Source organism: Danio rerio, chromosome 8 (assembly GCF_049306965.1).
Source record: "Danio rerio strain Tuebingen ecotype United States chromosome 8, GRCz12tu, whole genome shotgun sequence".
NCBI classification, from domain to species: Eukaryota; Metazoa; Chordata; class Actinopteri; order Cypriniformes; family Danionidae; genus Danio; species Danio rerio.
The window spans coordinates 62,987,912-63,014,068 of NC_133183.1; the positions used below are offsets into that span (position 1 = coordinate 62,987,912).

At 35.5% G+C, this 26,157-nt stretch overlaps 1 protein-coding gene and 1 long non-coding RNA gene across 2 annotated transcripts in view; one reads left to right on the forward strand and one right to left on the reverse strand.

Moving 5' to 3' along the window:
* The window catches only part of nr6a1a (nuclear receptor subfamily 6, group A, member 1a), a 199,153-nt gene that overhangs the window by 146,832 nt on the left and 26,164 nt on the right, over positions 1-26,157 (reverse strand).
* LOC110440026 (uncharacterized) lies at positions 5,610-25,113 on the forward strand. Its single transcript, XR_002459442.3, has 2 exons — positions 5,610-5,894; positions 22,321-25,113. It is a non-coding gene; the product is annotated as an uncharacterized lncRNA (long non-coding RNA).

Here is a 26,157-nt window from a genome sequence, read left to right on the forward strand (position 1 = left end):
CTGGAAAGGGGGCGGTACGTGATGGAATAATCGTTTATCTCGATTAATGGCTTTTCATAATCGTTAAAAGTCAAAATCGAAATCGGATTTTCGATTAATTGCACAGCCCTACACAGGACTTTACATTTACACCTGCCAACCCGCCAAATGCGTGTAGATTTCGGCGGTGGCGGGTAAGACAGACACTCCCACTAGCCACTTTGGCTGGTTGAAAATAATTTTCCCAGATAATAATTCTTAAAAGCAGGGTTCGACAATAAGGATGGTCCAATATGCATGCACAGGCGATCGAGAAGCAACACGACTGACAAAAATAATTGCGTTCGCAACTTCGCGCGAGCAAAGCAGGTGAATACTGGATGAGAGGATAATCACTCGCGCTAACAGCTGAGGTGATGCGCGTGACTGTTTATAACGCGTGCGCGCTCCCGTTTCCTTTTGTGAAGCAACTGTGTCTAGAAACACAACTGATGCGATCGATTCTCTTTCAAATAGACTGAACAAAAAGGGAGGAACATGCACCTACAGTCCTGCTCTCAAGAGTTCTAGAGTTGACTTATTGTAAGCAGCGCCAGTTGCTTTCGGTTTTACCATTCTTTGAATAGATCATTTAGGCGTCTATCATTAACCATGCGTGTGTGATCATCCTTTCATTAATACACAGTATGTTTTTACCTACGTTCTTTTGCATTAATATGGTTTAATTATCATTTTTTTACAATAACGTTGCTTTAATGGGAGAATAACTCCCCATTTATGTGTAGTTAACTGGTGACCTTTAGCCAGGACACATGACTGTGCATATGTTTTGTTAAATAAAAAGTTTAGTATTCAGCTATATTTTGCATGTTTTCACACTTTTAAAATTTGTGGCTAAGAAATAATGAACTGTTTATTTATGGTGTGGTCAGAGATAAATTGGTAAATCCTTCATTTTGGGCTCTGAAAATTATAAAACTAATTGTAATATATGAAACCCTGACCCATTAGCTCATGATTATTGAGCGAGCTCATATACGACACACAAAAAGTGAAATGAATGAGGAGGCATGTAGAGATAACGCAAACTCTAAATCAAATAATTTTAGCATGTCAAAGTCATATTTATGCGCATAAAATATATTTTCCCAACAACAAAATTGCGGCTAGTGAAAATGTCGAGTGGCTAGTAATGTTGGAAAACTACTAGCCACAGTGGCTGGTGGTCAAAAAAGTTAATGTTAAGCCCTGTATATATATATATATATATATATATATATATATATATATATATATATATATATATATATATATATGAAAAGAAAAGTTGGCATTTCTGTGTGGAGTTTGCATGTTCTCCCTGTGTTGGCGTGGGTTTCCTCCAGGTGCTTCGGTTTCCCACACAGTCCAAACTCATGAGCTATAGGGGAATTGGTGAACTAAATTGTCCGTAGTGTATGAGTGTGAATGCAAGACTGTACTGGTGTTTCCCCGTGGTGGGTTGCAGCTGGAAGGGCATCTACTGCATAACCTGGATGAGTTGGTGGTTCATTCCACAGTGGTGACCCCAGATTAATAAAGGGACGAAGCCGAAAATAAAATGAATGAATGAGTAATAAATACAAGGTAAAATACATATAAAATAAAATACTTGTACTGTCTCTCTATTTAAATTCTGCTGCATTGTTTAATTTAAAAAAAAAAAATTAAGTATGATTTACAAAAAAATAAAAAATAAACATATTGTATCTTATCTTCAATAACTGTATCCTAAATAACACAACAACCAATTTCCAAATCTGCTGGGGATAATGTTGTATAGTTGCGGCGCTAATTTCAATTGAGAAATTACCAAAATAAAAACAATTTATAAAGCGCAACAGATGAAGGATTTTATGCAAATTTAAAACATTTGTTCCTTTAAAAGTATCAAATTAACCAAAATAATCAACAACGCAAATATTACAATACATGTGACATAGTAAATACTGCTCCGCTGACGGCTGTCACTCGGAAATTTCCAGTCACATGCACATAGTAAAACTCAAACCAGGTTTATGGAGACATACGTCACTGAGACAACTAGTGATGGGGAGTCAGTGATGTCCCTGAAGCAACTAATCAGATCATGCTTAATTTCATTTTTGATTTTGTTTCAATATTTTTGTGTAGGATGCATTTAAGTGAGCTAATAAACATGTGAGCTAATCACTCTAATTCACTGCTTTTCAGGTCAGTCCGACACGCTATATTTGGTAAGACATAATAAGTACTTCATTTGTTTGTGATGTATTGCCATGATGCATCCTTTTTGTTTTGTGTTTCTAGTTAAAATAATAATAATATATGCTGAACAAAATTAACAGTTATCGTTCATTCATTCTATTTCTTTTCAGCTTAGTCCTTTAATTAATCTGGGATTGCCACAGGGGAATGAACCGCCAACTTCTCCAGCATACGTTTTACGCAGTGGATGCCCTTCCAGCTGCAACCCATCAATGGAAAACATGCAAACACACTCATTCACAGATACACAACGGACAATTTAGCCTACCCAATTCCCCTATAGTGCATGTGTTTGGACTTGTGGAGGAAACCCACACCAACACGGGGAGAACATGCAAACTCCACACAGAAACCAGCCATGAACAGTTATCTTGTTTACTTAAAAGAAAAATAAATGATGAAAGATTTTATTAAAAGACCAAAAGGGTTTTTTTGCATTTCTCATTTTAAAGGCACACCGAGTACACGTCATCAAAGATCTCTCTCTTTTAAATGGAAATGTTCTATAGGATGCTTCACAATATTCTACGCGTGTGTGTATACATGAGATTGGTCAAGTACAAGAGACAAAACTGATGAATAATGATGAATAGTCGAACAAAAACTGAAGATCACAGAGCAAAAATGTGTACATAAATATGTTGAAGTTTTAATTAAAAATTAATAAACAAGGAAAATCAAGAGAAACTTATACATAAACAGTTGAAGTCAAAGTTATTAGCCCCTTTGAATTATTCTCCCCCCCCCCCTGTTTATTTTTTTTCCCCAATTTCTGTTTAACGGAGAGCAGATTTATTCAACACATTTCTAATCATAATAGTTTTAATAACTCATCTCTAATAACTGATTTATTTTATCTTTGCCATGATGACAGTAAATAATATTAGACTAGATATTCTTCAAGACACTTCTATACAGCTTAAAGTGACATTTAAAGACTTAGCTAGGTTAATTAGGTTAGGCAGGTTAAGGTAATTAGGCAAGTTATTGTATAAAGATAGTTTCTTCTGTAGACTATTGAAAAAATAGCTTAAAGGGGGCTAATAATATTGTCCTTAAATGTGTTTTAAAAAATTAAAAACTGCTTTCATTCTAGCCGAAGTTAAACAAATAAGATCTTCTCCAGAAGAAAAAATATTATCAGACATACTGTGAACATTTCCTTACTCTGGTAAACATCATTTGGGAAATATTTAAAAAAGAAAAGAAAATTCAAAGGGGGGTGAATAATTCTGACTTCAACTATAATTTATTTGAAATTAAGCAAGAACAATTGCAATAACTCACGCGAGTTTAAATGCATTATCTGTATATTCCTAAATATGTTTGGTGACTAAAACCTCAATTCTACAGGAGATATTTAAATTGAAGACAATCAGACTAATGTAGAATAAAACTGAGGACCAGTGTTTTGTTTTAGTTTATGTTTTGTATTTTTTCCCTTTCTTATCATTTTTTTGTTTTATTTTTATGCTTATTATTCATTTTTATTAATTGTATCTCTCTATTATTATTTTACTTCTGTGAGTATAGGGTGTATGCCGAGCTAGTGTTGTTCCCATACTGATACACTTCCGGTGACCTGTTATTGTGAGTTTTTTTCCATTTTATACGGTTCCTTTTACAGCATCGATGTTGTAATGTAATTAAAATACACTCAGCTAAATAGACTTTGGCATTCATTTAGTTGCTCAAGCGTAAAACGAGACAAAAATCCGTTTGCTCGCACGCGCCCGTCAGAATCTGCAGGCTAGCGCAGAAGCTCCATTGAATATACTGGGGTAAAGTAAATGCTCATATTATAAAGACATGGCGGGAAAAAATGTAATGTAATGCAGTGCTTCTTGTATGATCAGAGACCCACTTTATCACTCAGCCAGTGGAGATCGCTCATTTTTAAAGAAAACAGACCTTAAATGCGCCGGTTTTTGCATTGGCATACTGTTCACCGGAAGCACCTAACCCAGGTTACTGGCAAACTAAAAGTCCTGTTAGCATGCTTCGGCATATACCCTATTGTTTGTATTTTGTATCTTGCATAGTCAGATGTTATGTACAATTGAAGTCAGAATTATTTGCCCCCCCTGAATTTTTTTTTCGTTTTTAAATATTTCGCAATTGATGTTTAACAGAGCAAAGAGATTTTTACAGTATGTCTGATAATATTTTTCCTTCTGGAGAAAGTCTTTCGTGTTTTATTTCTACTAGAATAAAAGCAGTTTTTAATTTTTTTAAACACCATTTTAAGGTCAATATTATTAGCCTCTTTAAGCTATATATTTTTTCTTGATAGTCTACAGAACAAACCATCATTATACAATAACTTGCCTATTTACCCTAACCTGCCTAGTTAACCTAATTATCCTATTTAAGCCTTTAAATGTCACTTTAAGCTGTATAGAAGTGTCTTGAAGAATATCTAGTCTAATATTATTTACTGTCATCATGCCAAGGATAAAATAAATCAGTTATTAGAGATGAGTTATTAAAACTATTATGATTACAAATGTGCTGAAGAAATATGCTCTCGGTTAAACAGAAATTGGGGAAAAAATAAACAGGGGGTCTAATAATTCTGACTTCAACTGTATATTTGTTGGACCAAATTTGTAAGTCTCTGTGTTTTAATGGTTAAAAAAACAATAAAGAAAACTATAATGTATAATATTAGGACTTGAGCTGTGCATTGATGGATTTGCTCTTCAATGTTTAGACTTCTAACAGTGATATTTAAACCACACTAAACTGAACTTGAGTGCACCGACACGGTTTCAATTCACTAGCACTTCTATGATAAGCTGCTTTGACAATCCACATTGTAAAAGCGCTACAAAAATAAACATGCAATGAATTGAATATAATACATATCGTCTATATTTACTGAGAAATGGCTAAAAATATTCCTTTTGAAAAGGAGGTTCTCATTTACGCTGAGCACTTTATTAAATGACAAGCACAGAAGCGAAAGAATCCGCCAACCATCATCAGCCCTGCGTCCTGGACTTCACATCTTGACACTTTTATTGAGGCGAAATAGCCAAGCAAGAATTGCAGCTCCGACTATTCCTGTCTGCAGCGGCTAAACAGTATTTTCCTCTCTCCTTTTCCCTCACAATGATTAGTGTTAGGGCTGACAGAGTGCAGCAGTCCTGCCCTGCCCCGGCCAGAACAGTAGTCTGGAATACTGAGAGCTTTCTTTTTTTTTTTTTTTTCCAGCAACCTCAAAAAGCAGCCAATCACAGCGCTCTAGCCCCAGGGCTGGCCTCAACCAGCCAATCAGAGCAGAGTCAGCGTGTCACCTGACAGAAAGTGCCCCTGTCTATCACGCCAGTCATATATAGCTCATTCCAGCAGCCTGAGACGAGGCTGTGAGTGCGTGTGTGTGTGTGTGTGGGACCGGCTGAGGACTCAGTGTACCCACAGTTTTGCTTTGAGACCGACTGCATGTGTGCACTTCACAAGTGTGTGAAAAGAATTGTATGGAGAGAACAAATATATATATATGTATATATATAAAAGACTGGAAGTTAACTCATTTTGGCGTTCAAGAATGACTGGAGGCTACTTTTTTGTTGTTGTTGTTGTAATTCTGAAAGCTCAGCGTGACGTCCGGTGTGCGTACAGCACAGGTGAGTACTTTTAATTTGACATTCACTCTTACTTGATCTCATTTCAGTCTCTTTTGTTGTTGCCGAAAAAAAAAAAAAGAAGTGGTTTGGAGTGTGACGCGGCGGTGGCGCCGGAGTTCATTCAGTGCATTCCGCCGTTATGTTTGCTTTTCTGTTCTCCGAGTCCTGAATGAGGGCTTCTCGCACATCCAGACACAACTATTATCATCCCCTCTTAGATCCACTCGGTTTGTGAATGAGCCGGGTTGCCAGGTTTACATCAGCCTCGTCCGAGTTGGAGAGTTTGCAGGACGCCTCACGTGCAAAAGGGTGCGTTCACGCAAGTGTCGGTGGGGGTTAAAAAAGGCAGACAGCGAGACAAAAGCGTCAAACCCCCTCCAGACAGACTAGGTCATGCTTCATCCAGACCCGGAGCGGTGCGGGGTCAGCCGGGTGCTGGGTCAGAGAGACAGAAAGATGGGGCCCCTAAGGGTTAGAGGTTGCCAGACTCTTGCTCTCCAAATATGAAGGAGTTTTCTGTGTGCTTGATGCGACGCGAGTCTCACCGCTGAAGATTTCAGCCATAAGAGGTGCACGGAGTTCACTTCAGCAGTTAAAACTAGCGTCTGTAATTACCACAGGCAGTCTGTGGTTAAAAATGCTTGATTTTTTCGCCTTGTTTCTTGGCCAGATATCTCAGAATGCTTAAAATTAAGACGTTTTTTACATTGACAAGCATAATATGTTGTCGTGTTTTCACAAATGTGTCAAGATTAAGTGAGTTTTGTCTTTAAAGCAAGCTAAATAATCTAAATGTGCATAGCTGGATAATAATAATATGATTTTGCTGGCCACATTAGCAGATTGTTTTGCTTGTTTGCAGTTAAAACTAGAATTACCAGATTCTTTATGTCTTGTTTCTATTCTGAATATCTTAAAAATGCTTAAATCAAGAAGCTTTTGTCTGGTTTAAGATGTCAAAATAAAGTGAGTTTTGTGTTAAACAAGTGAAATAATCTGCCAAATGTGGATAGCTGGATAATCTTGCCTCAAAAAGAATAATAATGTTATTTTGCTTGCCACACTAGCAGATTATTTTGCTTGTTTACTGTTAAAACTAGAATTACCACAGATGTTTTGTTGTTTCTTTTCTGAATATCTAAAAATATAAAAATCAAGTCTTGTTTAAGATGTCAAAAGCAAGTGAGATTTGTCCTTAAAGCAAGCTAAATAATCTAAATGTGCATAGCTGGATGATAATAATAATAATAATATGATTTTGCTGGCCACATTAGCAGATTATTTAGCTTGTTTACTGTTAAAACTAGAATTACCACACGGTTTTGGTCTGGTTTCTATTCTGAATATCTTAAAAATGCTTCAATCAAGAAGCTTTTGTCTGGTTTAAGATGTCAAAATAAAGTGAGTTTTGTGTTAAACAAGCTAAATAATCTGCCAAATGTGAATAGCTGGATAATCTCGCCTCAAAAAACAAAAATAATATTATTTTGCTGGCCAAATTAACAGATTATTTTACTTGTTTACTGTTAAAACTAGATTTACCACAGGTTTTTGGTCTAGATTCTACTCTAAATATCTGAAAAATGCTTAAATCAAGGAGTTTTTTCATTGACAAGCATTATATGTTGTCTTGTTTTCACAAATGTGTCACAATTAAGTGAGTTCTGCCCTTACAACAAGCTAGATAATCTGCCAAATGTGGATAGCTGGATAATCTCACATCAAAAAGAATAATAATATTGTTTTGCTGGACACACTAGCAGATTATTTAGCTTGTTTACTGTTAAAACTAGAATTACCACAGGGTTTTGGTCTAGTTTCTATTCTGAATATTTAAGAATGCTCAAATCAGAAAGCGTTTGTCTGGTTTAAGATGTCAAAATGAAGTGAGTTTTGCATAAACAAGCTAAATAATCTGCCAAATGTGGATAGCTGGATAATCTCACGCTAAAAAGACAAATAATATTATTTTGCTGGCCACACTAGCAGATTATTTAGCTTGTTTTAATGAACTAATTTTGACTCATTTCTTGAAAACAACACAGCATTTAGAGCCTAGCCAGAAAATACTTCTTGATTTAAAACTTTTTAGATATTTGGTCTAGAAAGGAGGACACATTTTTGCAGTGTGTGTTTTTTCTTTGTGCATGCATGCATGTGTATGTGTGTGTGTGTGTGTGTGTGTGTGGGTGGGGGTCACTAGGGTTGGAATGTATTGAGTGACAGCGTACGCCGTCTACCTATTTTTTTTTTCTCTCTTTTACACAATGCTTTTGTCCAAAGGTCTTAATCCATACAGACTCAGTCAAGAGGGCGCATTACACAGTCCTGGAAACATCACCAACAACTTGAACGTGCCTCAAAGTATCTCTTCATAATCAAAGTGTGATTGGAATCTTCAGAGGAACCCGTCTGACGCAATAAAACGTGTTTATGTCCAAGAATGTCCTGCTCAGGATACAGACAGTGTGTTTATGGCAGACGCTTTGAATTACCCAACATGTAGAGTCTTGTAGCAATACAGGCGGGAACACAAACACACACATACACACGCAACCTTTCCCCCCACCTTCACACACTCACATCCAGACTGTTAGACTGATCCCGTCAAAGATCATATCAGCGCTTGACATTCATTCCCCCCTTTGAATTAAGAAGAGTCTCATGCTTGACGACAAAAAACGTCTCAGTCTCCAGCCAATACAAAGCTCACGCACACACATACACATACACACTCTGTGCGAGATTATCAGACAGCTCTGGGTCTGGGGGATGGGGCGTCGGGGCGGGAGAGTGTGGGACAGGATATGGGAGTCTTTGATGCGACTGCGAGGCGGAGGGGAAAAGTGCCCTAATCGAGCCGCAGACCCCGAGCAACTCGCTGTAAAACCCCATAAACAACATCAGAACTGCTGCTGCACAACATGCCTTTTCATTTCCCGCTTCTCCATCAAACACACCGGGATAATCCCCGTTTCTCCAGACTCAAAACGAGGTGGAATCTCGATCATGAGGTTTTTGTCGCATAAAACAATCACGTTTTGCTTTATTCTTATCTTATTTTTTACGTTAAACGTAATGAAATAGTGTAAGTTGAAACTATTTGCTCTCCTGTGAAATGTTTATATAAAATATTATATTAAAATATTCCCCCAGTTCAGTTTAACAGGGATTTTTTTTTGGCAGTTTTGATGCCAGTAAATATTTTTGTTGTTATTTTGTAAGACACTAGGTTTGTAAGACACTAGGTAAGACAAGGTTAATTAGGTTCATAAGGCAAGCCATTGGACAACAGTGGTTTATTTTGTACAATATTTCTAAAAGTATTAAAATATTGAAAAATATAAATATTTTAAACTTTTTTCACTCAAAAAATTATAATAATATTTTCAGAAGAAAAAAAAAAAGATTCATTTTCTATATATCACCTGGAAAAAAAGGTGAATAATTTTTTCTTAAACTGTATATAAAGTGGAAAAAATATTTACTTTTATATTATTTTATTTATTTTTAAAATAAATTTATTTAATTAATTTTATTTATTATTAATTAAATATTTTATTTATATTTATTTATTTATTTAATTAACTATTTCCCAGACATTGGTTGCAGCTGGAAGGGCATCCGCTGTGTAAAACATATGCTGGAGAAGTTGGCGGTTCATTCCGCTGAGGAAACCTCAGATTAATAAAGGCACAAAGCCGAAAAGAAAATGGATAAATGAATGAATTTAATTGATAATTTTAATTATTTTTATTTAAAATATTTACATTTATCTAATAAATCCATTATATTCATTTACTTTTATTTATTTAAATTTAAGTACTAATATTTAATTTTATTTATTTATATTTATTTATTTAATTCATTTTATTTATATATATTTTTTCATTTATATATTTGTTATTTTTATATTTACTTTTATTTATATTTTATTTAATAAATTTCTCATTTAATTTATTAATTTAATTTATTTATTTTTCATTTATTTTATTTATTTATATTTAATTTTATTTATTTATTTAATTGATTTATATTAAGTTTATTTTTTTATTTATTGATTGAATTGTATTTATTTATTTCAATTGATTCAATTTATTTAATTTTATTTATTTATTTATTTATTTATTTACAAATTTATTATTTTTACATTATTTATTTATTTAAAGCAGCAAAAATGCGACAAAGCCACAGCTTAAAATCTTATCAAAGTAAAACAAATCAATGACTGCCTGTCTGAATGTGTCAAAAGGTGATACCAAACATGATGGAGCTGCCTGCCTCGTAATTCTCAACACTAAAAATGCTAGTTCCACACACCTCCCAACACAAAGATTCAGTCAACTTAAATGCTTCCCAAATGTAAGTAGATTGAACATGAAACAAATAAGTTGATCCAAAAAAAATCAAGAATTGTGTTGATTCAGCTTATCTTCAGTAGTTTGAACAAGCAGCAACAATCTTTTTTGAGGGCACTGTCAAAATCCTGGGATCCACTCAATTCCTTCATGTTATCCCAACACAAATGGATCAAGTTAACTTCAATTTACACATTTAAACAAACTGAACATAAAACAATGAAGTTGTCCCAAAAGAAAATGCAAGAATTAAGTTGATTCAGCTCATCTTAAATAGGTAGTTTGAAAAAGCAGCAGCAATCTTCGTTTTTTTAATGTGTATGCAGGAAAAACCCCACTAATCCACCGGCGGGAATCCTGCCCCCCCTAACCCTGCTCTGATTACGCACACAGACAGGTCAGACTATTGTGATTCAGCCGGACCTGCAGATTACGGCACGCAGATGTGGGTTTAGGAGGACAACGGTTGCACCACACATCTGTTCAGCGGCTCGCTCCCAATGACAAAAACAAGTGTGTACAGAAACGACACGCTGTAAATGAGCGGCAGAAGTTGTGTCACCCTTTCAAGTGTCGCGTCGTTACGTCTAACTGGAGGCGACGTTACGAGTCCGGCATCATCTGCGCACTGTTTAAGGTGTAAGACGTACAATCCTCCAGCACTTTATGGTCTTTTCATGGACACTACACAAGTGTGTGAAGTCGTAAAGGAGTACATTTTTATTCTAGCAGGAGCAGAGGTTAGGGGTAAGAAGATAAGAGTGGGTTGCCATCTTATGATTGCGTGCTAAATAAATAAATAAATAAATAAATACATGGCGTGCTGTCCCCGTAGCATCTCAGCTGGAATGAATCAAAGAGACAAAGAAGCTTGAGTTGAGAAATCTAAACAAACCGATCTTATCACTTCGAGACGAGTAGGTTGAAAACTCGTATGACCTTGTTTTTTTATATTGAAGAATGTCTTGCATTGTACGGTCCAGTCTTCTGAGGTTATCCATCTCTTTGCTTTTACAGTTTCTCAGGACATAACGTGAATCAGCTTTTATCCCAAAAATGAAACTCTGTCATCATTTACTCAACCTTTACTTGTTCCAAACTTTTATAAGTTTACAAAACTTTACAAAAGAAAACAGTTTAAAAAAAAAAAAGCTGAAAACCGGTAACCATTGACTTCCATAGTATTTGTTTTTACATCAATAGAAGTCAGTGGTTACAGCATTAGTCCAACATTCTCCAGAAAATCTTCCTTTGTGTTTAACAGAACAAAATAATTCATACAAAAAGTAGATCTTTTGAAAAATGTTGTAAACCAGTAACCATTGGGTCCCATAATATTTGTTTTTCCTAGTATGGATGTCAATGGTTACAGGTTTCCAACATTCTTCAACATATCTTCTTTTTATGTTCAACAGAACAAAATAGCTCACATTAAAAAAAGAGATTTTGGAAAATGTTGGAAACCGGTAACCATTGACTTTCATAGTATTCGTTTTCCTATTATGAATGTCAATGGTTTCCGGTTTCCAACAGTCTTCAAAATATCTTCTTTTGTGTTCAAGAGAGCAAAATATTTCACATAATAAGATATTTTGAAAAATGTTGGAAACCGGTAACCATTGGCTCCCATAGTATTTGTTTTCCTACTATGGAAATCAATGGTTATAGGTTTCCAACTTTCTTCAAAATATATGTTGGAAACCGGTAACCATTGGCTTACATAATATTAGTTTCTCCTACTATGGATGACAAAGATTACAGGTTTCCAACATTCTTCAGAATATCTGCTTTTGTGTACAACATAACAAAAAACTTACACAAAAGAAGATATTTTTAAAAATGTTGTAAACTGGTAACCAGTGGCTCCTATAGTATTTGTTTTTCCTGTAATGAAAGTTTATGATTACCAGCTTCCAACATTCTTCAAAATATGTTTTATTGTGTTTAACAGAACAAAATAATTTACACAAAAGAAGACATTTTGAAAAATGTTGGAAACCAGTAACCATTGATTTCCATAGTATTTGTTTTCCTACTATGGAAGTCAATTGTTACAGGTTTTCAACATTACCAAGTGGAATAAAGAAACTCAAACCACTTGAGGACGAGTAAATAATGAGAAAATAATTTTGAAGTGAACTATCCTTTTACGTTTATTTTTTGTCTAGCTTTAATAGAATAAGCAAACAAATTAATTTTAAGAAGAGCTTTTGTGGAAAAATTGGGTTAAAACTTGCACCTAAATTAGTTTTTATTGTTTGTGTTTGCATCAATTCGATCCAATCAGCATCTAAAAGATGAGTGAAAGATGAAGGCAACAAATACGAAAAAATACTATGGAAGTCAATGGTTACCGGTTTACAACATTTTTCACTTTTGTGTGAATTTTTTTTTTTTTTTGTTCTGTTGATGACAAAAGAAAATATTTTGAAAATGTTGCAAACCTGAAGTCATTAACATCCATAGGAGCAAAAACAAACACTAACCAAGTCAATGGTTAGCGGTTTACAACATTTTTCAAAATATCTTTTTCTGTATCACTTTTTTGGTTCTGTTAAACACACACACACACACACACACACACACATACATATAATTATTTTTTTAAATTTAAGTCCGGTAACCATAGACTTTCACAGTATTCCTTTTAGTGACTTGAATTGGTTTGGAACAAGTCAAGGGTGAGTAAACTTTCTATCTGAACTTTCCCTTTAACATTTTTTTTATTGTTTGTGTGCATCACATAAACCCACATATAAGAGCCAAGTGAAAGACACAGAGAACAAATATGGACGTCAATGGTTACCCGTTTACAAAATATTTTTAAAAAAATCTTTTGTGTGAAGTTTTTTTTTTTTTTTTTTTTGCATGTGTGAAGATATTTTGAAAAATGTTGTAAACTGGTAACCAATGGCTTTTGTAGTATTTTTTTTTCCTATAATGGATGACAATGGTTACCGGCTTCCAACATTCTTCAAAATATCTTTTTTGTGTTCAACAGAACAAAATAATTCACACAACAGAAGACATTTTGAAAAATGTTGGAAACCAGTAACCATTGATTTACATAGAATTTGTTTTTCCTACTACGGATGTCAATGGTTACAGGTTCACAACATTTTTCAAATTATCTTCTTTTTTGTGATTTTTTTTTATTTTTTATTTTTTATTTATTTATTTTTTTTTGCGTGTGTGAAAATATTTAGAAAAATGTTGTAAACTGGGAACCATTAACTTCCATAGTGGGAAAAATACATACTATGGAAGTCAATGGTTACAACTTTATAACATTTTTCTAAATATCTTCTTTTGTGTTCAACAGAACAAAAAAAGTCTGTTGATCACAAAAAACGTTCTTTTGAAAAACGCTTTAAATCGGTAATCATTGACTTCCATATTTTTGGTTTTTCTTACTATGGATGTCAATAGTTACCGGTGTATGAAATTTAAAAAAAAATCTTCTTTTGTGTTCAACAGAACAAACAAATTCCACACAAAACAAGATATTTTGAATAATGTTGTAAATCGGTAACCATTAACCCGCATAATTTAAGTTTTTCTACAATAAATGCCAATAGCTACAACATTCTTCAAAGTATCCACTTTTATATTCAACAACAACTCAAGATTGGTTTGAAAACAACTAAAGAGTGAGTAAATGAATGCTGAATATTAATTTCTGCATGAACTATCCCTTTAACAACATTAACGTTCAGTCAGAATTCATGCAAGAAAGCCTCACGAAAGGCCATAATTAATAATCCATTTCAATAAATGCAACGCGTCCACAAGTCTTTACTAATGAGGCACTCATAAAGTACTTAACATAAGCGTTTCCTGGTGGAAAGATGCTGAAACCTTGACTGCAGCTTGATCTTTAAGAAATCGGGATACTTCTCTATTCACTTTCAAGGAGCGACTGGAGCTCGGTGGATTAGAGCTAGTGAGCGAGCGGCTTGACAAGCCCTCGGAAAGCATTAACCGCAGTGCCACAGCTCCCACTTTTTTCTTTTGTGTGTGTTAAGAGTATTATAATACACACTTCTCTTCTCACGCTGCCATCTTCACTCCACTGTTTCATCTTTCTCAACCGCACACTTTTCATTCCTTCTGAGAGCGTCTGCGCTTATCTGCTGCTGAGGATGCATTCCTCATCAACTCAATCCCTGTGTTCGCTTATTTATTCACTTACTCATTTATATGTGGATTAGATCTACTTCTAACAACAACAAAAACGTGTAGGTGCAATTTCTGACCCAAGCAAAGGTGGAGTGAACTCAATATCTGGCTGAATTTAAACTTGAATTTGAAAATGTTGTAAACCGGTAACCATTGACTCGCATGGGATTCTTTTTCCTACTTTGAACTATATGAACCGGTTCACATATATATAATAACTATAACTATGGTTACCGGTTCACAACATTTTTTAAAATATCTTCTTTTGTATTCAACAGATTTTGTTTTGTTTTGAGTAATAAAGAAGATATTTTGAAAAATGTTGTGATCCTGTAACCATTGACTTCCATGGGATTTTTTCCCCTAAAATGAATGTAAATAGTTACAGGTTTACAACATTTCTCAAAATATCTTCTTTTGTGTTTAACAAATTTTGTTTTGTTGAGTAAAAAAGAAGATATTTTGAAAAATGTTGTAATCTAGTAACCATTGACTTCCGTAGAAATTGCTTCCCGTGTCTTTCACTCATCCCTTATATGTGGATTGGATCTAATTCGAGCAATATAAAATAAAATGCACATTTGACCCAAGCAAAAAGTAGAGCGAACTCAATATTTGGCCGAATTTAAATTTAAAAATGCTGTAAACTGATAACCATTGACTTCCATGGGATTTTTTCCCTACTATAGATGTCAATGGTTACAGGTTCACAACATTTTTCAAAATATCTTCTTTTGCGTTCAACAGATTTTATGTTTTGTTAAGTAAAAAAGAAGATATTTTGAAAAATGTTGTAAACCGGTAACCATTGACTTCCATGTATTTTTTTTCCTACAATGCATGTCAATAGTTACAGGTTTATAACATTTTTCAAAATATCTTCTTTTGTGTTCAATAGATTTTGTTGAGTAAAAAAGAAGCTATTTTGAAAAATGTTGTAAACTGGTAACCATTGACTTCCATAGAAATTGTTTCCCGTGTCTTTCACTTGTCTTTTATACGTGGATTGGATCTACTTCCATTAAAATAAAATAAAATATTCGTACATATTTAAACCAAGCACAAAATGGCACGAACTTAATATTTGGCTGAATTTAAATTTGAAAATGCTGTAAACCGGTAACCATTGACTTCCATGGGATTTTTTTTTTATACTATGAATGTCAGTGGTTACAGGTTTACAACATTTTTCAAAATATCTCCTTTTGTGAGATAAAAGATTTCAACAGATTTTGTTTTGTTGAGTACAAAAGAAGATATTTTTAAAAATGTTGTGGTAACCACTGACATCAATAGTATTGGCTTTTTTCTACTATGGAAGTCGATGGTTACCAGTTACAACAAACATTTTTAAATATTTTTAAAATATCTTCTTTTGTGTTCAACAGAACAAGAAATTTAAATCCACACAAAAGAAGATATTTTGACATGACATAAACCGGTAACCGTTGACTTCCATAGTATTCCACTTAGTGACTCAAATCGGAGTCATTTGTTCAACGCTGAATGTTCTGGGTGAACTTTCCCTTCAGCGGTGATGTGAAAACAGAGTTACTCGCTCAACAAAGAGAAACATCCACATTTAGTAATCGTAATTGCCCCACAGCTTGAGCGTATCAATTTTACTCTCAACCACGGGCGCATTAGTGAGACACGCATGTGTGTGTGTGTGTGTGTGTGTGTGTGGGGCGATAAAGAGCAATCGGACGCGAGTGATGGAGATTAGCTTCAGTTTGAAGCAAACACTGTGGCAGCGTGGCGTCTACGGGACAGATTAATACCGGATTAAACATCCAAATCAAGTGTGTGTGTGTGTGTGTGTGTGTGTGTGTGTGTGTGTGTGTGTGTGTGTGTGTGTGTGTGTGTGTTTAAGCTTTTATTTGGCTCCATGCATCTTTGGGCAAACACTAATTTAACAGCATATCACCTCATCAAGGTTACTTCACGCTTTATTAAGCTGATGTGTACAAATAATTGGAGTTTCGGTGGTTTTATAACACACTCCCTCATCGCATTCAGATATTTGCATACAATTTTCACACTTTTCAGCATTCCCTGAAAGAAATATCTCCTTTAAGCACATTTCGGTTTTGTATATGACAATGAACGCATAATTCTGCATGCAAAAAAAATCAAAACAAAAAGCAAAAACTATGGAAAGTCAGACGGATCATGGTTAATGTGTGAATTACTGTTTCCATCTGCCTATTTTAGAAATATCACATAATGGAAATGCTAAGATGTGCAAAAATTGTGAATATAAATCAATTAAATTAATTAATTAATTATTATTAAATTAATAAATAAACATTTTCCTTAATAATCTGCCAATGGGATGAGAGAAATAATCTAGTTTCTCCTTTTGACATTATTTTTCTTACCCCTGTAGCAGATTATTCAGCTCGTTTTAAGGGAAAAACTGACTTAATTTGGGCTTATTATTATTTAAAACAAGACTATATATGTTACTTGTCTAGAAAAGGCTTCCTTATTTAAGACTATTTAGATATTAGGACTAAAAACAAGATGAATAAGGTAAGAACAGCATTTATACTGAGGGTAATATTTAGACTCAGAAGTACAGTCTCTTGCTTGGCGCATCCTTCAGATCAGACAGATCTCGTTCAATGTGTAAATTACTGTCTCCATCAGCCTATTTTAAGCCTATTTTGGAAATACCACATAAAAAAGGCTTCATGAAAATGCTAAGATGCACATAATTTAAGAAAATAAATATATAAATTAAATAAATAAACTTTTGAGATTAGATTTTTTTTTTTACCCCTATTGCAGATTATTTGGCTCATTTTAAGGAAAAACTCACTTAATTTGGGCATATTATTTCTGAAAACAAGACACTATGTGTTACTCGTTTAGAAAAAGCTTCTTGATTTAACAATATTTAGATATTTGGACTAAAAACAAGACAAATAAAGTAAGAAAAGCATTAATACTGAGGGTCAAATTTAAGTACATCAGTACAGTCTCTTGTTTGGTGCATCCTTCATTCCTACTTCCATGTGGTTTATTTGGAAATTTACTCTTTCCATCGACCTATTTTTTATAACATTTTTATTGTTTTTAGCATAAGAAAATAAACAATAACATAAACAGAACAAAAAAAGAGACAGAAAGTAAAGGGTACAAAGGTGTTTCAAAATACACAAATAGTCGGACACAACATAATACAATATCATCCAGAAAGCATAAGGAAATAATTAGAATTAAATATAAAACAATAATAATTTACAGAGAAATGTGTAGGCTCCACAACTCAACTTATGCCAAACCAATCCCACCTATAAAGAGTTACAAGCCAGCATTACTGAAATAAAACATAACTGAATTCCAGATTTTAAAAGATGTGTTTAGTTCGTCTGCCATCCCGTATCGCATTTCTTCCATGGTCAACACAGAACTCCTAATCCAAGTTTCAAAGACAGACACATAATCTGACTTTAAATTCTGTCAAATTATATTCTTTGCTAAAATCACACACAAAAATACTGCCTGCGATATCTAGCTCCTATTTCTGGTGACAGATCAATCCTGGATACTTCAGATATGAAATTAAAAATGCTCTGCCAAAATCAACTAATTTTATTGCATGACCAGAGTGAGTGAGCCAGTGTACCTTCAGAGCTTTTGTTGCACAATAAGGAAACATTTGGGAAAATCTTTTGTAATTTTACTTTTGAATAATGAAGTCTGTGGATAACTTTGAATTGAATCAGCACCTGCCTATTTTTAAGCATATTTTGGCAACATCACATTAATGGAAATGCTAAGATGTGCAAAAATTTTGAAAATGTGCATGAAAAAAAAAGTGAGTTGGATAAACAAAGAAAAACATGCATAAAAGTGCATCGCATTCATTGCGTTTAGTCTTCATTTACTAAGACGCAACTCATTTATTAGAGATTGTAAAAAACAAACAAAAAAACAACAACATTTCTCTGTTTAATATTTGCTCCATTTTATCCAAAAATGTCGATTTTGCTGCTCTCTTTGATTCATTGGATGAAAACTCTGCTTTATTCACAAATGTTTTAACCAGTTAAGCTTTGGGGCTATTTGGGGTAATTCCACCTGAATTTGGCCTTCCGATTTAAAAAGCTTCTAATGAATAATCAATAATCTCCCTTGTATGTTTACAAAATACGAGTTTATACTTTATGATTCATTCGAAGACTGTTGGACATGTGATTGTAAATCAATAAAAATAATGATTGATCCTTAATATTGGGAATGAGAGCTTTAATTTGATGTAATACTTGCCAATGTGTGTCTAATATTAGCGATGTGAAAGATTTGCATACTGAACAACGTACAGTATTTGAGATGTAAATAACTTCGTTACCGTACAACAAATATCAAAGTGATGTGTATGAGTTGGAAATAGACATTCTAAGCTTTGACCCAATAGGTGATATGGTGTTAATGATGCTGACAGACCTCTTAAACCTAGAGTTATTCTCCCGATGACATCATTTTGTCCCTGGTACCGGGCACGCAGAGTTTAACTGGTTCAGCGATATTCCAGTTTTGCGCATAAGTCTAAATTCACATCTGATGATACTAATGATACTAATGACTAATATATACTAATAACTAATGATACACTGTAAAAGATTATATGACAAAAAGTCATAAAGACATATAAAAAAAAAACATAATAAAAAGTCATTAACCGCATTTAAATAAGTTCATCAGATTTCAACGACATGTTTTTGGTTTTAACAAAAGGAGATATTTTGAAAAATGTCATAAACTGGTAACCACTGACATCCATAGTGGAAAAAACTTACTATGATGGTAAATGCGGTTTACAGCGGAATGAACCGCCAACTTATCCAGCCCATTTTTACGCACCGGATCAGCCACAACCCATCTCTGGGAAACATCCACACACACACTCATACACTACGGACAATTTAGCCTTCCCAATTCACCTGGGACTGTGGAGGAAACCGGAGCACCCGGAGGAAACCCACGCGGGGAGAACATGCAAACTCCACACAGAAACGCCAACTGAGCCGAGGATCAAACCAGCGACCTTCTTGTTGTGAGGCGACAGCATTACCTACTGCGCCACTGCCTCGCCCCTTTTGAGTTCATTAGATAAACTCATTCATTCTCCTTCGGTTTAGTCCCTTTAATCATCAGGGGTCACCACAGCGGAATGAACCGCCAACTATTCCAGCATATGTTTTCACGCCTTTCAAACGCAACCCAGCACTGGGAAACACCCACACACACTCATTCACACACATATACTACGGCCAATTTAGTTGATCAATTCCCATATGCGCATGTGTTTGGACTGTGAGGGAAACCGGAGCACCCAGAGGAAACCCACGCCAACATGGGAGAACATGCAAACTCCACACAGAAACGCCAACTGACCAGCTAAGACTCAAACAAGACCTTTTTGCTGTGAGTGCTGGAAGGGCATCCGCTGTGTGAAACATAAGCTGGAATAGTTGGTGGTTCATTCCACTGTGATGACCCCTGATAAATAAGCGACTAAGCCGAAAGAAAACGAATGAATGAATGAATTACTGAGGTTAATATTTAGGTGGAGATTGAGCACATCAACACAGTCTCCTGTTTAGTGGATTCATAATTTCAGAGACGCCGGTCTCTGTTTTGTTTTTACACTTGCGATAAATAGGACAATGTCCAAGTCCCTCTCTCTCCAGCAGAATGTTCAATTAAGTCATATTAAGCAGCAATAATAGTTGAAACAAGTGTACTTTGTTTAAACTAATATCATATCTCATTTCTGTTGTGTTTTGTATGGAGTCAGGCTGATTCTATGCTGAATTTTACTTTTTTTTTTGTCTTGTTTCTAGTCCAAATATCTTAAAGTTCTTAAATCAAGAAGCATTTTCTGGACAAGTAAGAAATAAATTCTTGTTTTTTTTTTTTTTTTAAATATGCCAAAATTAGGTTAGTTTTTTTATTAATAATCTGCCAATGGGGTGAGAAATAATCTTGTTTTTCCTTTTGACATTAGATTATTTTTCTTACTCCAGATTATTCAGCTCGTTTTAAGGAAAAACTCACTTAATTTGGGCATAATATTTCTGAAAACAAGACACTATGGGCCCTATCATACACCCGGCGCAGTGTGGCGCAAGGCGCGGTGCAGTAGTCTTTTGGTAGTTTCAGCTTGGCGCAAGAGTGGTTTTGAGGCGTTGCGCTACGCTGTTTAAATAGCAAATGCATTTGCGCTCATATGTGTGTCCATAGGCGTTCTGCTCTAAAAAGGAAGGTGTTCTGAGGCGGACCGCTGGCGCGTCGCTATTTTGAGAAACTATAATAGATTTTTCATTAGACCAAAACTAACACGGTCTAAACTCCAGCGCAGAGTTGCGCCTCGCTTACACACTGCTTAATACACACAAGAGAGCAATAGGCAAATATCTCTTCATATGAAAAAAACTAAATATTAGGGATTTATATAGGATATAATAAGAATAGATATAGAATATAAATATAAAGGATTAAAATATTACAAAACATATTATTTTCTAGCCTACATAAATATGAAAAATCACTGCTTTTATGTCTTCTTCATCTCGGGAGGCTTTTTCAGTTCATTCATAACAATCTGCTTTTGTATAATGTTATTATTATTAGCAGTATTATTTATTATATCCATATTTATATTTGTTTTATTAAAACCAAGCTTAGATTTGCCCACATGCAGGTTTTAGATCATTTGGGCGCAGCATGTGTTTTAGGATATAACTCAGGTTTTTGAGCACATTTTGTTATTATTGTTCATTTATTCGTTTGCTGGAGATTAGAACTGAATTTAGAAATAGTTTTGAAATGAATATTTGCGCTTAACAAACTAAATTAATTATTTATAGGCTAATTAATGTCTGTGTGTAAAGGTTTCCCTATCCAAGAGCGAAAGTGAAAGTAGATCATTTATCTCTCATTGTCACGCAGTAGATGCTCTGTTTAACTGTGTTCTGTTAACTGTTTGCTTGTGAAATGCTCAGTTTTTCCACTTAGACTTACTTTGCGTCCTGTAAATAGTGAATGCGCTCTTGGCGTGACGCAGCTGGCTCTTAAAGGGAATGGGAGATGAGACTCTAATTGGTTTATTCTCAAAACACACCAATAACTCATTAAGAAAATAAACTCAACCCTTTTAGACCATGCGCCACGGCGCAAAGCAGATTTCCCGCCCTTAATTAGCAAAAATGCGTTCTGACACGCCCTGACAGCGTTTGCGCCCTGCGATTTACGCTCTGCGCATAGACCGTCAAAATAGAGCCCTGTGTGTTACTTGTCTAAAAAATGCTTCCTGATTTAAGATTATTTAGATATTCGGATTAAAAACAAGGTCCCACTTTATATTAAGTGTCCGTAACTATTATGTACTTGCATTAAAAAAAAATACAATGTACTTACTGTGTTCATAATGTGTTTGAGAACACTTGTGGTGCTCTTGAGTTGGGATAGGGGTTGGGTTATGGACAGGTTTGCTGGTATGGGTAGGTTTAAGGGTGGGTTAAGGTGTAGGCAATTGTCAGCAGTGTATTTAAAAAAGTTAACTACAGATGTAATTACATACAGGTATTTAATCAAGCATAAGTTCACAATACATACATGTATTTACACTATAAGTACATTGTAACAAACTATTAATTCCTATGCAAGTACATATTAGTTAAGGCCACTTAATATAAAGTGGGACCAAAAACAAGACAAATAAAGTAAGAAAAGCATTAATACTGAGGGTCATATTTAGACTCAAGTACATCACAGTCTCTTGTTTAGCGCATCCTTCATTCCTTCTTCTATATTATTTATTTGACACTTGCGATAAATAGGTCAGCGTCTAAATCTCTTTTCTCTCTCTCCTGCAGAAGAGTGAAGTGATGAAGAGGACTGGAAGTCGCTCGTCTCTGACCCCGCACAATGAGCTGTAACGTGACGGCAGCCGACAGACGCCATCATGGAAATGTCACGGCCAACATCAGAGAGCTCGCCAGCCTCCTCTTTCATTCCCTTAATCCACAATCCCTCCTCTCCTCATCTCTCCATACATATTCAGCAGCTCAAGTCTTCACCATTCTAATGAGGGCTCGACCGGCGTGCTATGAAAGAGAGCGCAGAGAGAGAGGGATATATATATAAATATATACGGGGAGGTGGGCGGACGGATGGATGGGGCTTTAGACCAGAGCAGAGAACGACTGTCTTTGAACTCCGAAAGAGAAAGACGGATGACAGATGAGGATGAATAGAAGGATGCTGATGAGAGAAGGAGCGAGAGATCAATGCTGAACAATCTGTACAGCGGGGTTAGTCGTGTTGCGTTTAAATGCTGCTTTAAAGTCGACGTGCAATCAAAAATTACAATGTGTATTTGGCTAGCGCAAATTGTTATTGTTTAGGTCAACTATTAATCTGCGCGAAAAGGTTGTTTAGGTAATTAAAGAACTGAGACTCCAATCAAATTCTGTTGGCGTGAACTTAAGGGCTTCCATTGCAACTGGTAATTCATATTTATAGCCACGCCCCTCTTATTAGCAACTGTGCGTTAATATTCGTAGCCACACCCTTCTTATTTGTTACCTGAAAAAAATGATGCACAAAAAGAAAGCTCCGCCCTCTACTGAATATTCAATTTCAGTTGGAAGCACATCAACATACTGAAATAAAAGTCTAAGCAACTTCCCATTCACACTTTAAAGTGCGCGTGAAATGAAAAATTTGAATATTTAATTGGCTAGCGCACATTGTTATTTTTTAGGTGAACTATTAATCTGTGCTAAAAAGTCGTTATGGTAATAAAGGATTTGATTTGAGTCGCAGTTCTTATGTTGACGTCAATTTAAGGGCTTCCATTGGAACTGGTGAATCATATTTATAGCCACGCCTTTCTTATTAGCAGTTGTGCATTAATATTTGTAGCCACACCCCTCTTATTAGTTACCTATAATGGAATGATGCACAAAAAGAAAGCTCCGCCTCCTACTTAATATTCAGTTTCAGTTGGAAGCACATCAACATACTGATAAAAAAAAAAGTCTCAGCAAATTCTGGTTCACGCCGACTTTAAAGTTCACGTGAAATCAAAAATGTAACTATTTATTTGCTAGCGCACATTGTTATTGTGTAGGTGAACTTTTAATCTGTGCAAAAAAGTCATTTTGGTGATTAAGGCTTTGATTCGAGTCGCAGTTCTTATGTTGACGTCAATTTAAGGGCTTCCATTGCAACTGGTAATTTATATTTAAAGCCGTGCCCCTCTTATTAGCAACTGTGCATTAATATTTGTATCCACACCCCTCTTATTAGTTACCTATAATGGGATGATGCACAAAAAGAAAGCTCCGCCCTCTACTTAATATTCAGTTGGAAGTACATCAACATATTGAAATAAAAGTCTCTGCAACTTCTGGTTCACGCGGACTTTAAAGTTTCCATGAAATCAAAAATTTAAATAGGAGTTTTGCTAGCGCACATTGTTATTGTTTTGGTTGAACTATTATTCTGTGCGGAAAAAGTAACTTTGGAAATTGATGATTTCATTTAAGTAGCAGTTCCTATGTTGACGTCTACTTAAGGGCTTCCATTGCAACTGGTAATTTATATTTATAGCCACGCCCCTCTTTTTAGCAACTGTCCGTTAATATTTGTAGCCACACTCTCTTACTAGTTACCTATAATGGAATCATGCACAAAGAGAAAGCTCCGCCCCTTACTGAATATTTATTAGGAAGTACATATTGAAATAAAAGTCTCAGGCAACTTCTAGTTCACGCTGACTTAAAGGTCGGCGTGAAATCCAAAAATTTAAATATGAATTTTGCTAGCGCACATTATTATTGTTTAGGTGAACTATTAATCTGTGCGGAAAAAGTCGTTTTGGTGATTAAGGATTTGATTCGAGTCGCAGTTCTTATGTTGACATAGATTTAAAGGCTTTCATTGCAACTGGTAAGTCATATTTATAGCCACGCCCCTCTTATTAACAACTGTGCATTAATATTTCTAGCCACACCCCTTTTATTAGTTACCTATAATGGAATATTGCACAAAAAGAAACCTCCCGCCCCCTACTGAATATTCAATTTCAGTTGGAAGTACATCAACATACTGAAATAAAAGTCTCTGCAACTTCTGATTCACACTTTAAAGTGCGCGTGAAACCAAAATTCACAATGTTTATTTTGCTACCGCACATTGCTATAGCTTAGGTGATCAATTAATCCGTGCAAGTTAATCCACTGAAAAAAAAAGTTTGATTAAATATTTCCAAAACAAATTACATTTATTTTATTTATTTATAAAAAAAATGCAAAAACAATGGCACAAATATTCAGTCAAATTAATGCAAAATTACAACATCTCACCTGCTTCAAAAATGCTGTATGATATATTCATATATATATTTTCCTTCACTAATCGCATCATAGATTTGTACATCGGCGCATCACTAGTTCAAAGCCTCAAAAAGCAGCAGTTTTAGCAGGAACGGCGGCAGTCTGAGCGTATATCTGCTGAAATGAATGCGACGGTGGTGTGAAATTGGCCATTTTCAGCACTCCTACACTCTTGTAAAAGTAGCAGAGGGTGCCTGAGGTCTATTTCCCCCTCGTCTCACACACACACACACACACACACACACACACACACACACACACACACAGTGAGCAGCGGGACGCAGGAAGACTCGCTGGACTCAAGGGAAACTTCCCACTCTCCGCTTTACAATCCAGATGTTTGATGGCCTGAATCAGCTTCTTAACAGAGCGATGTCTTCACACTGTACAGAGATCCATGAAGACATTAGTGTGTTCTGATCATGTGTGTCCCGACTACTGTCCACCGCTGTGTGTGTGTGTGTGTGTGTGTGTGTGTAGTTTGATAACAGAAGCTGCTTTGAGGCTCACAGAGGTTTGGGGATTCACCTGCACACACACATGGACTCACAAGCACTTAACGCATACACACACACACACACACACACACACACACACACACACACACACACACACACACACACTCGCATGCGCATACACATGAACATGCATACACTCACACAAGCACTCAAAACACACACGACGTGCAGAGTCACATGTGTACACTTGTGCAAACATGCATGCAAGCACACACTCTCACACACACGCATTCAAAAAGAATTCAGAATTCAAAAACGCGCACACACACTCGCACATTGAAGCACACACAAGCATGCAAACACACTCAGAAAAGCATTCAAACACACGCACACACACACACACTGCACACACACACACACACACACAAACACACACACACAAAGCATGCACACACACTCGCACACTGAAGCACACACAAGCATGCAAACACACTCAAAAAAGCATTCAAACACACACACACACACCGCACGCACACACACACACACAAAGCATGCACACACACTCGCACACTTAAGCACACACAAGCATGCAAACACACTCAGAAAAGCATTCAAACACACGCACACACACACACACACACACACACACACTGAAGCACAAAAAGGCATGCAAGCACACATAAAAGCACTCAAACACACACACATACACACACACGCACAAGCATTCACACACATGAATCAAAAAAAAAGCACTCACACAGACACACGCACACACAATCAAGAAAGTACTCAAACACACACACACACACACACACCCACGAAAACACTCAATCGTGCACACAAATTTACACTC